This window comes from Cavia porcellus, unplaced genomic scaffold, assembly GCF_034190915.1.
Source record: "Cavia porcellus strain 051 isolate PalLab524CR breed Dunkin Hartley unplaced genomic scaffold, mCavPor4.1 scaffold_4, whole genome shotgun sequence".
NCBI classification, from domain to species: domain Eukaryota; kingdom Metazoa; phylum Chordata; class Mammalia; order Rodentia; family Caviidae; genus Cavia; species Cavia porcellus.
In genome coordinates, this window is record NW_026947487.1 from 21,462,010 (window position 1) to 21,474,133 (window position 12,124).

Here is a 12,124-nt window from a genome sequence, read left to right on the forward strand (position 1 = left end):
GGGAATGATGGTGAGCTATCACCCAAGATTTTGAAAATGAGATATTAATTTCCTTAAAATGTAACTTTCTTTAATGTTAAAATTTGAAAATGCTTACACAATGGCTATGTTAACTGTCTATACTTGAGTGGAAAGTTTTGGAACAACATGGGGAAGCTGGAAACTATTTTTCTTTAATGATTGACACTTGTTTGTTGTTGCTGTTGTTTGTTTGTTTTTTGTTTGAGACAGTGTCTTACTGTGTAGGTTAGGTTGGTCTTGAATTCATTATGTAGCCCAGGCTGGCCTCAGACTCACAGCCATCCTCCTGTGTCAGGCCTTGAATGCTAGAATTGCGGGTATATGCCACAGCACCCAGCTAAACAATTCACACAAGTCAACACAGACTGAAGGGAAATATTATAAAAAAAGGATTGCAGAGTGATTGTAACCTTGTAACTCAGCATATGAATGCCCAAATATATGCTTCCTTTCCTGTTTTGGAGAGTACTTCTTTGATCACAGTGCACAGCTACCCTTGAGACTTAGAAAAAACCAAGTCATAGAAGCCAAGATGATAGAGGGAGACTTGGTAATCCCCCTTTCATTGCCTGAGTGGCTCTTTTTATTAAAGACCAGCCCTGTCCACCTGTTGTGATTCCATCCATGTTCCTCAAGAAGCAACATTTAGAAGACTTCCTTTCCTCGTGGCTCCATGAGGGGATAAAGTATACTGAAGTGCCAGCTCAATCATTTCAACCTTCACGAGGGTCGAGTTTCTCATTGTAAATGACTTACGTATGGACCAGTCCCTGTGAACTGATCATGTAACTTGCTCAGGAGGAATGGCTCACCCAGTGGCACACTTAATTCTACAGCTTTCACATTCAGAGTTTTCATTATGATAAATGCAAACGAGTATGAGTTTGTCTATGTCCCCTCCCTCTTCTTGTTTTCCTCAAACTGAAACAGAAACATGACTTTAATGGCCATTCATTCAAGTAACTATTCACTGCTCACATAGATGAGCATTCCCTCACAAATCTAGAGGGAGGAAGCTAGGAGACAGTGCTCAGCCTTGGGAAGGAGTCCCTGAGACGCTTCCGGGCTGTTTGGTGAGTGGGACAATTCCCATACAAGGATGAAGGTGGGATTGATGACTCACAAGTCCAACAGACACATTTATCAGACATGTACGTCAATCGTTTTGAAATGTAATAACCTCAGTATCCACTAGTTCATATGTTTATAGTTTCCTGCATTGCTTTCCAGTGCCCCAATAAAATGGCTTTGTCTAAATGAAGGGGAACTATATGATGCCATCCATCATAAAACTGTGTGATATACATGTGTTGGTTTTAGATAGTGCTGGATTTCCTGATTCTTGCACACCAATGCTCTAGTGACTCTCACTACCACACTCCTCTGCTTGTGACCTTATCATATTTCAGGAGCTAAAAGAGGCTTTGGCTGAGATGTTCATGAATGGCATTTGTCCAAAGAAAACCAGGTGCTACAGGAAGTGGAATTGGTGATTCAGTCAGGTGCGTTTTTTCTTATGATTCAGGCTGACCCATGAACTAATCACTGTGAGTGAGCACTCTGCTCTCAGGAGAGTTCATGAATAAGATGTGTAGCAAAGGTCTTAGTCACTTGTGCTGACTGACGAGCTCCCACAGGGCTTGTTCTACCTAATGCCCACAGAATGTCAAAATAAAGGGATCAATCCAATTGTGGTAACAAAATTTATTGGCAATACCATTTTAGGTACACCAAATGCTCTGCTTCCTATCTTCACTCAATGCTTCAGTGTAGGAATATATTACTAAACACCTAAGACATTTTACTTTAGAATTGCGTTTGTATTTGGCCATGAGTACAAGTTTTAAAATATTTGAATTTTAAAATCTATATCTACATGATCACTTGCTTATTTCATTTCTTTGCTCATTTTCTTCCAGTCTTTAAAAAGGACTATTAAATGGAAGCGACTAGTTACTAAATAAGGAAACAAAGACAAGAAGAAAATACTACTAAGCAGATAAGGCAGGATAGGTGAGAGAAATACTGTATATGTTAGTGTATCTGTAGCACACGTTACAGCAAACCTGATACACAGTTATAACAAAACCCTCTTGCCTTGTGCTGAAGAGAAAGCATAGTAATTAAACTCTTGTTATTTTCCATGAGACAGATCTGATTTGCCTCTCAAGCTTATCCCTAACTAGCTGTGTCACCCTGGAGACGTGACTAAGTACATTATTAAATATAACATAAATACCCTTAAAATGCAATATTTCATATGCATATAGTGAAGTGGAGATAAAATCAACCCTCAAAGTTATTATACACTAGCCCCACAAAAAAATGTTTAGGAAAAAAAAAACATTTAGGACAATGCTGGGGATATAGTGAGGTTTGTTAATGTTATTTTTATTATATGAATTATTATTATTTTATTTTTTGGCAGTGCAGGAGATTGAATCTAATGCTTTGTGCATGCTAAGCACTATACTCCCAGCTGTATTATGAGAATTATTATTACACTAATTCTCATAAATTTATGATTGAATAGGGGAGTTTTGAAACAACCTTATTGGGACAAAGTGGCCTCTTAAAAATACACATCCTTTTGGTGTTTAGAAAGGGGCTAAGTCCAGCAGCCTCGAAGCACTGGACGTCCTTCATGCCTGTCTTCTTCCCAAGCCACACAGCAGGACCATTTGGGGACACTGGTGCCACTTTTAGAGCTATCCTTCATCAGGGCTCTGCAGTGTTTCAGGCTTCCCCAGCCTTCGCTGTGATTTCGTTTTCACGGATGATCTGTTTGCTACCTCAAAGTTTTGATGGTCAATACAGGAATCAGTTAACAATATTTTCATTTGTTTGATAAGCAGTGTTAGTACATAGAGGAGTTTTCCAGTCTGTCTCCACCCTGCGAAGACCAACAGATCTGCCTGTCTTGTCTGCCCCTCACTGCTCCAGCCCTGGAGAAGACAGAATCTTCCCAAGGCTTTGACAAAGCCCTCGTACAGCCTGTGGGCTCCTCACTTAATCCTGTGTCTGTTTTTCCTTCTGAGGAGCTGCGCCTGGTTCACTGCCACAGGCACAGCCGCCTACTTACTCAGAGAGCAACTTTGATCCCACAGTACAGGAGTCATCGTCATAAAGCTGCAGCTGCCCTGCCAAATCTCCACTGCTTGGGGAAAATAAAAATGTGCCAAGGAAGGTAATAGCCAAAATGATTGGGGCTGGCGTAGGAAAGGAGGGAGGGAAACTTGCTGCCCTTTCTAAAAATATTTGATGACATTAGGAAAAAATGGAAGTCTGATTCTGAGTACTATTTATTACTGGAAAGCATCTACTATAAAGAAAAGAAATTACTGAAAGCATCTCTTTTTAGGTTCTCCATAATCCCTTTTCAACATTTCTTCTTAAAGTGATTAAAATTTATATATAATTCAGATAAACTCAAAACTCACAGAATTTCCATCTGAAAGTAAATCAGCCTTATCTGAAGTGACACACTTGTTGACATTTTGGAAATGAGCTTGTCAAGCAGTCCTTCAAAATCCCCAGCACATTTAGTGAACCTTTGCCCTCTTAGTAGCTATTCAATTAGTAGAATAGCTGAATTTGCTCAAATAACAGTTCTGAACTGGATATGTTTGTCCTAATAAATACTTACCTGAGTAAATTCAGGTCTTACCTTTCAAGTTTTTCTATGGTCTCTAAACTTGTTTGCCTCTCTAGTTACTGAATATGATTACTTTTGGTGGTCTTCAGAGTCAGGCTGGATTCAGATCCCAGCTCAACATTAACTAAGTTGTATAATGCTAATCAGGTCATCTCACATTTTAGTCTTAAATTTCCTCATCAATAAAGTCACTTTTAATAACAAGGTTGTGAAAATCAATATATATCAGTTACTTAGCACAATTGCTAGCATGTACAATTCATGTTAGCTGCAACTATTATTATAGTCATCGTTTTAATGTTAAATGTTAACTTCAAAAGTGATCAGCTCAAAGGATATGAGTGTGCAGTTTATGAAAAAAATTCAAAAGGTATATAAACTTATAAGGCGGAACAGGGATTTAGCTCAGTGGCTCAAGCGCTTGCCTGGTAAGTGCGAGGCCTCAGTTTGATCCCAGGTATCAAATAAAATAAAATAAAGTAAATTTATTAGGAAATGTTAAATTCACTAAGAATGAGATAAGTGGAAATCAATCATGATAGATAATTTTTACCTCTAGAATTAGAAAAGGCTATTGATAATGACAGCCTTCTATTTTGGCAGAAATATAGTTAAACAAATGGGTCCTATCAGAAACAGAGTAAAAATCTAAATTAGCACAGACTTTTGGGCATATAACTCAATATGCATAAATGGTTAAGAGTTTATACTCTTTGACTCTTTAACAGATATATCTCTTGAGATAGTCATTGAGACTGTTGGAGATTTTTTACTAAAGCATTTGGTATATAATAAAAATGTGAAACTACTATGTGAAAGTAGATGAACATTGAAGTATAGTAAAGGAATATTATGAAGTTTTAAAACAATGTTTCTGGCTGGGCATGTAGCCCAGTGGTGTAGTGTCTACTTTGCAATGTGTGCTTGGCAGAGTCTGTTTGGTGGGCCCTGGGTTAGATTCCAGATACCAAAAACTAAAAAGTAAATAAGCAAAATAATTTTCTCAAAGAAATTTAAGATTAAGACAAAAGCTCTTTCAAGACATTAGAAACTAAGTATAGTACACCATCCCGCTTTATTATCACTCATACATATGAGACACACCCATCGGTAATGACTTTTAGACATCTCCAATTGGCCAATAGTCATTTCAAACTTACCCTGACTGTATCCAAGGTTTTTAAATTTCCAGCCACCAAACTAAATCTACTACTCTTTTAGTCTTTATCTTCAGAACAAGAAACTACACTTCTTCTAATTGAGTCCAATTTTCAAGGGATCTTTTTTGACTACTCTATTTTATATGCACAACCAACCCACCCATCAACACACTCACCTTCCTTTCACATTCTCCTCAGTCTACCTTCAGTATCTGCCTGGGTGACTGCAGTAGTAGTTCCTTAACTGAGGTCCTTGGCTTAGCCCATCTTCCACCGGCCAGAGTTACAGCGTGCCTTTAAAATCTCTTGTATCATGCTAATCTTCTATTCAAAAACTTCCGAAACCTAATCAGGCTTGAAAAGCTTTCTTGATTGGCTTTTCTGTTCTCTGTGAACTTGCTATTTCCACACTTCTCTTCAATTGCCTTTTTTGTACCGAGAATCAAACCAAGGACCTTGCGCTTGTCAGGCAGGTGATTATGCCACTCAACTGTATCCCTGGCCCTCTTGTCATCTTGCTTCTTCAACTACTCTTAACTTTTTCCTGGAATGATCTTCGTGGCTGGTCCTGTCGCTTCCCAGAGAGTTAGTCTAGGCAGTGTTTCCCTGTGTGGATAGCCACATTAAAAGGTGCCTAGCATCATGCCTGTGTTTCTTCTCTCCCACCACAGCTTTTTATAGTCTCATGACCAACTGACCAAAATCCACTTTCTTGTCACAGTCTCTCTCTCCAGTTGAACAGAAGACCTCTGAGAGAAGAAGACGTCTTTTCATTTGCTGTTGGAGCTCCATTATTTAGAACAGTGCCTGTGTTACTTGTTGACTAAATAAACAAATATACAAATGATATGGTCCAGATACGTTTGATGATTTCAATGTCATTTATATACTTCTGTACTTCAGTTTTACAAAATGAGGTGGTTATTTTTTTTTGGCTACCTTTATTATCAGAAAAAATGACAATGAATGTTACCTTTTTTACTTTTTAGCCGGTAATTACTAGTATTAAAGGGCTACTGAATTGCCCAGTCTTTTCTCTAATTTGATTTGTGTAGCTCACTCTGATATATGAATCTGCTTGATAAAGAATAAAGTTCTTTGCTTTTCCTTAAGTCTCATTTTCTCAACTCTCATTTCCTGCTTTTCATAACATTATTGAGAGTCACGTATCTTGCATAATTTCCAAATGGGTAGTATTAGATGGCTGATGGGTTAGCTCTTTCCCCATCCTTTTGCCTTTTGTTACTACTCCTGCTGCTGGTGACACTTCTATTATTTTGCTGTTTGTGACCTTTACCTCTCTACCTTCCTCTCCAGGTCTTCCAATATAAGTCTGAGGCGAGTATTTCTTTCTTTCTCTTTTTTTTTGAGGTGAGTATTTCTACACTGGTATCTGCAGGGTACCTTAGATGTTGGCCACGTTATCTTACTAAGCCTCTTTGAGGCTAGTATTTCTCCAGATGGCAATGAAGAAACTGAGAATGAGAGTTTCAGAAAATCACACAGCTACTAAGTTGTTGAGAGCAGATGTGTCTGACTCTGAAGCTCACGGTTTCTACTTCTCTTAATATTTCATGATTGCCTCTCAGATGTGCGATCTGTTTATTTCCTTGCTTAAGGGTGGTGGTACTGCTGTTTTTAGTAAGCTTTGTCTTCTGCCTCCATTCTCCCTAAGCCCAGGAGGTTGGGGAGGCTGTGGTGGGCGAAAGGTGGACTGCAGGAGAAAGCACCCCATGTCACAACGCGTCTTCTTAGTGTCAGCAAGAATGCTGAACTTGCACCAGAATTTCAACCAGGGGCAGTGTTGGGAATAGTAGTTATAGGCTTAGCTATAATTTGGTAACTACTATACCAATAGGTGGTCTTTGATTGAGGGCTTTCAATAGTAATTTGGTAAGTTATGATTATTATTTTTACCTTTTTTTTTTTTGAAACAGGGTCTCTCTGTGCAGTACAGATTGGCCTTGTCCTTAGTTTGTAGCCCACGCTGGCCTCAAACTTATAATAATCCTCTTTCTTCAACCACCTGAGTGCTGGGATTACAGGTATGTGCCACCATGCCCAGTTTATTAAGTTGATTTTTAAAGAAAAATTGTTAAACGGATACTTATTCAGTCTGTTTTGTGGAGGAGGATTTAGTAAGCTTTAAGATGTGGATGGCACCTAATACCTACAAAGCAGTACTTTAAATATATATTTGACATTCAGATCCTCACAAACAGAGATGCATGTTTTATTTTTTCTTTTAGTAGATGAAGAAATTTGAGTGGAGGAAAAGTATTATAAGTATATAATACCAGACCTGAACATAATTCCATTGGACTTTAAATTCAGTTTTCTTTCTGTAACCTATGTACTTACATCACTTTTTCATAAGCAAATAGCTACATAGGTGAAATGTAGGTCTGACACCTATGGTCTTTTTTTTTTTTTTTAAAAGAAGGGCGCATAGTGTAGTTTTAGAACTTGGGGCAATATATCAAGGGAACACAGAGAAGCACCCTTGCTTCCGGACTTCACTTCCAGAGTCGCACTCTACGAGTGTTTGATGGATTTACTTGTGACTTCCTGTTGGGAAAAATGTCTGTACATGTGTGGAGAGGCCTATCAAGATGGTGCTCCTCACTCCAGTTGAGACAACTAGGGGATTTTGGCGTGTAAGTATCCAAGGAAGTTTAAATATTGACTTGCTCCGAGGGCAATACAAGGCTTAACAAAATGATTTCCTCGGCTCTTTTTCTGATTTTGATTGCTATAATTGGATGGTTAAACTTCTACTGAAGTATATCATTTGCAATATCTTCCTTATCTTGAATGTGATCTTCTAGAAGTGGTTTGTGCTGGGGAAGAATCAAGTTCGTCTCTGACGGTATTTCAGGGACTGCAGAAGTAAACGAGTTCCATCAGTGACGGGAAGCTGTGAGTCATCCCAGCTCGCATGCTTTCTGACTCTGAATGAAGAAGGGCAATGTTCACATAGAAACTGTATAATTTGTCACTTTGAGAACAGACTGATCTTGTTCTAATGCTCTTGCAGAACTCCAGATAGCCTGATATGAGGAGAAATTTTCAGAAATTAATAAAATGAAGTTCAGCCTGAAGGAATGTGACTAATCCATCTGAAATGAGTGACTCAAAACACTAAAATGGGGAGATATTTGCAGTTTTGACACTGAACAGTTTTGAGTTACTTAAGGTTTTTTAATTCAAGAGATGACAGCAACTTTGCGTTCACATTTGCAACATGAGAAAATGTCTTTATTTAAAGATTTAAAAGTAAGTCAATCATTGGATAAAAATAGGTCAAAAATTTAGTACCTAAAGAGTATTTTAGAATTTTTATTAAATTACAAAAAGGGCAAAAACTACGTAATTGTATATTGACCTTAAGGTAGGATGATAAGACCTATTAATCTGATGGTAATTTCCCAAGATAATTTGCTACAGTCCACGTTTCTGTGTGTGCTCTTTGCCACTCCCAGGCATGTGTGTGTGTGTGTGTGTGTGTGTGTGTGTGTGTGTGTGTGTGATTAGGCCTGCAGGCCCACAGGGACAAGTGGATACTCAGTACAAGCATGGGTAACAGCCAGTTCCTTCACCATTTCATACACTGCAAATGTTGGAAGTGGCCAGTGTTTCATGTTTGTTGATTTCTGCTAAACTGCAAAATGCAAATTGATGAGTTTTATCATTCAGAACCAGCTTTGGGAGGTGGAAGAGATGAATATCTGTCTAACCCTTTATATAATATAAAAGAGTGAGCTGAGCGTTTTCTTACAGGAAAATCTATTCTTTTATAATTACACACTCATCTTTTCCACCATGCTGTGGGTCCCAGGGAGTTCTCAGAACTCAATGCCCAGCACTTAGAGCCTAACTAAATATTTGCTAAGCAATTGAGTAGATGAATGGCTGAATGGATGAGTAAATGACAGAATGCGTCTCAGCTTGTGCAAGCACACACCAGGAAAAGAAACCATGGTGTTTTTCCTTTTCTTGTTTTCTCATCCTTCTTTTTGGGTGAGTTAATCAATTTCCTCCTCTCTTTTAACACTTAAGCCCTATTCCTGGAAACGCCACCTCTTTGAAACTGAAGTAGGTCTTTACTTCCGATTTTCACCTCTTTCCCAAAGCTTTGTTGAGTAACTGGAAAAACAGTGATTTCTTCCTCAACTCCACTTTGTCTGAACACGCTGCAACCTGTGAGTCATCCTTCACTCCCAAGACACAAAGAGTGTTCCTTGGCTTGTGTTTGCTATAAATGTTTACTGCCTTGACCTCTGATTTCCTCAATCTCAAACCAATTGTCTGAGTATCCAGAGCCCTTTGGTGTATATATATATATATATATATATATATATATATATATACACACACACACACACACACTAGTCTTACTCTTTGTCGAAGAGCCCAAACTACTTCAGGGTTCTAAATGTGGTAAATATGCGATCCATTCCTAGTAAGGTTACCAACAAAGGTGAAAACACTATATGATCTTTTTGCTGGAATGGTATTTTTTTTTTCTGGAATGGTAGGTATTGTTCTAGACAACATTTATCTATCTTTCCATCCTCAAATATTTCTAATAATCTTATGGGGCAGGAGACAGTTGTTTTATTTTTTTTTCCAGATGAAAAAGCTGAAACTTGAAGAAGTAGCTTTTAGAAATTACCAGAGCTGTAATTTAAATTGAAATCGATTTGACTCTTCAGATCATTTTCTCTTTAGTATATTACACAATCCCTCTCCCCAACCCATAATCACAAAGGCATTGAAGGCCACCACAGGGTTGGTCTCCAATGCCACATTAGGATTGATGACATATTGATGATTTGGTGATGCATACCTATAATCATAGCACTCTGGAGACTGAGGCAGGGGGATCGCCAGGAGCTTGAGGTTAGCCTGGTGTACATTGTGAATTCAAGGGCAGTGCAGAATACATGTCCCAAAAAACAAATAAAAAAACTAAAACCTAACCAAGCAAAAAATAAAAACAAGAACAAAAACAAAATGTAAATTCATTGAAAAATAAAGCGTTAGCTTTGACTGTTTCTGGAGTAATAGGTGATTAAGTTTTCCTTTTTAAATTTTGTTTTTCAGGGCTGGGAGTGAAACAAGGACAATCTAACAGTGAGCTACATCCCAAGTCCTTTTAGTTTTTTATTTTGAAACAGGGTGTCTCTGCACTGCCCAGGTGCACCTTGAACTTATAATTCCCCTGCCCCAGCCTCCTGATTAGCTCAGATTAGAGGCATACATCACCATGCCTGGCTAGCATTCTGTTTTATAATTTTTCAAAATGAACATATATTATTTTTAAAGTCTGGGATGATTAAGTGAAAAAGTAATGAATCAAGATTATGTTATTCAGAGATATGTAAAACACTGTTTTTGTTCTGAAGGTATATTTGATTGACTAGGCTAAAGGCACACTTGTAAAACATTAGATGGTAAGTACCATAAGAGAAGGCGTGTGAGTTACAGGAGCTTAGGAGAGAGGAGTCACTAAACATACCTGGGGTGATAAAGGAAGTCTTCTGGGAGGAGCTAGAATTGTCTTCACATGATAAGGAATTCAACTACTGTAATAGGGAAACAGGAAGACCGAATACCTTCAAATTCTTCATCAGGATTTTAAAATTCATTTTGTTTAAAAAATTTAAGTTATTTTCATTTTGGTTTCACTGCTTTATAAAAAGCAAGACTTTATTATATCTAATGTCTATGCACATAGAAGTAAAAAAAAGCTAAAATAATCTAAATCAACCAAAACCAGACAAACAAATGAACAAATGGCCTCAGGACCATTAAGAGCTGATAACTCTGCAGTCTGTAATTGTGCCACTAGCAGAACATTTCTGTCTTGTTGTTACTTAAGATTCTGGGGCAGTATCATGAATGTAAGAGAACCATGGTGGGGGACGCCACTTCCTTCCTGTGTGTCTCAGAACCAATATGCAGCATCACCTAACTGGGGAGTAAAGAGTAACCTGTTCATGTTGATGAAACCAGGACTTATGAAACTCCCTTCACAGCTACAGTGGTCCTCTGTGTTCTCTTAATTTAGCTCAGAATACCAGGTTGGGGTGGGAAGTTCAGGGAAACTGGTTTGTTATGTCTTATAAATGTCTATTCTTTAATGTTGCTTCTATAATGTATTCTCACAATTTGTCTTTTTTATAACACCCATTTTATGTTTCCTTCAGAAGACTACCTCTGTTTAAATTAGGAGACACGTAGTGAGTGTCTATTGTTTGAGATATACTCTTAAAAAAGTGTTAGGGAGCTGTAAGTGTGCACATGACATCCCTATTCTGTTTCCAATGGAAGAGTAATTTTGCAAGGTAAACCGTGATAACAGTATGCATTGGTTTACTCATTCGTTCCATCAACAAACATTTTTTAAATTCTACTATGAGTAAGCCATAAGATATTAGCACACAGAGTAGACAGTGACAATTAACTTTAAGGACATGCAGATATGGGGTTTAGAAGAGACAGAAATTACAGTTGTAGAAGAGACCATGAGAAGTTCCCGGAGACCATGGTCTTTGCCCTGGATCTTGGTGGTTTTGGAAGGGACAGTAGCCTGAGTAAAAGAGTCTGGGTAAAGGCCAGGAGATGGGAGCAAGCTACAGAAAGGGGACAGAGAGTAGGCTAATTCAGAGGAAGACATTTGAAGAAAAGTGGGGAATGATGGTAGACAAGTTAAACTTGTCTGAGAGAGGGAGATAATGTTAGATGTAACCACTTCACCAGGAGTCATTCTGCAGTGGGAGTGATATTCAAGCTTCACAAATCACATAAGTACATCACATGCCAGGAAAAAAGTATGCATGGAGGGCTTGGGCTGGTGGTGGTTGTGGTGGAGTTGATGAAAGAGGTGATGACAATCACCATGAGCTGGTGACAATAATGGTGGAAGAGAAAGAGGATCCTCCTTAGGAAAGGAAATTTGCTAGAAAGAAAAATGAAAATTCACATTTTTTTTAATATCACATAACCAGTGAGAAAATATCTTGATATACTTGGGGAATGCAGCATCAAAGATGGTAGTAGGTCCAGGGAAGATTGTGGAATTAATAATTCTGTAGATTAATGGTTAGCTGAACTAATTTAAAAAGACAGTGGATTTAATGAGGGTGATTTAGCCTCTTTCAACAAAAGAAGATCCAATTAAAGACAAGTGAAATTTGTAGCAAGGAAACAACCTAAAACACATAATTAACCTTTAGAACTTAGTGTCATAGTGTAGAATTAATGAATAGTATTAGGTAGTGTA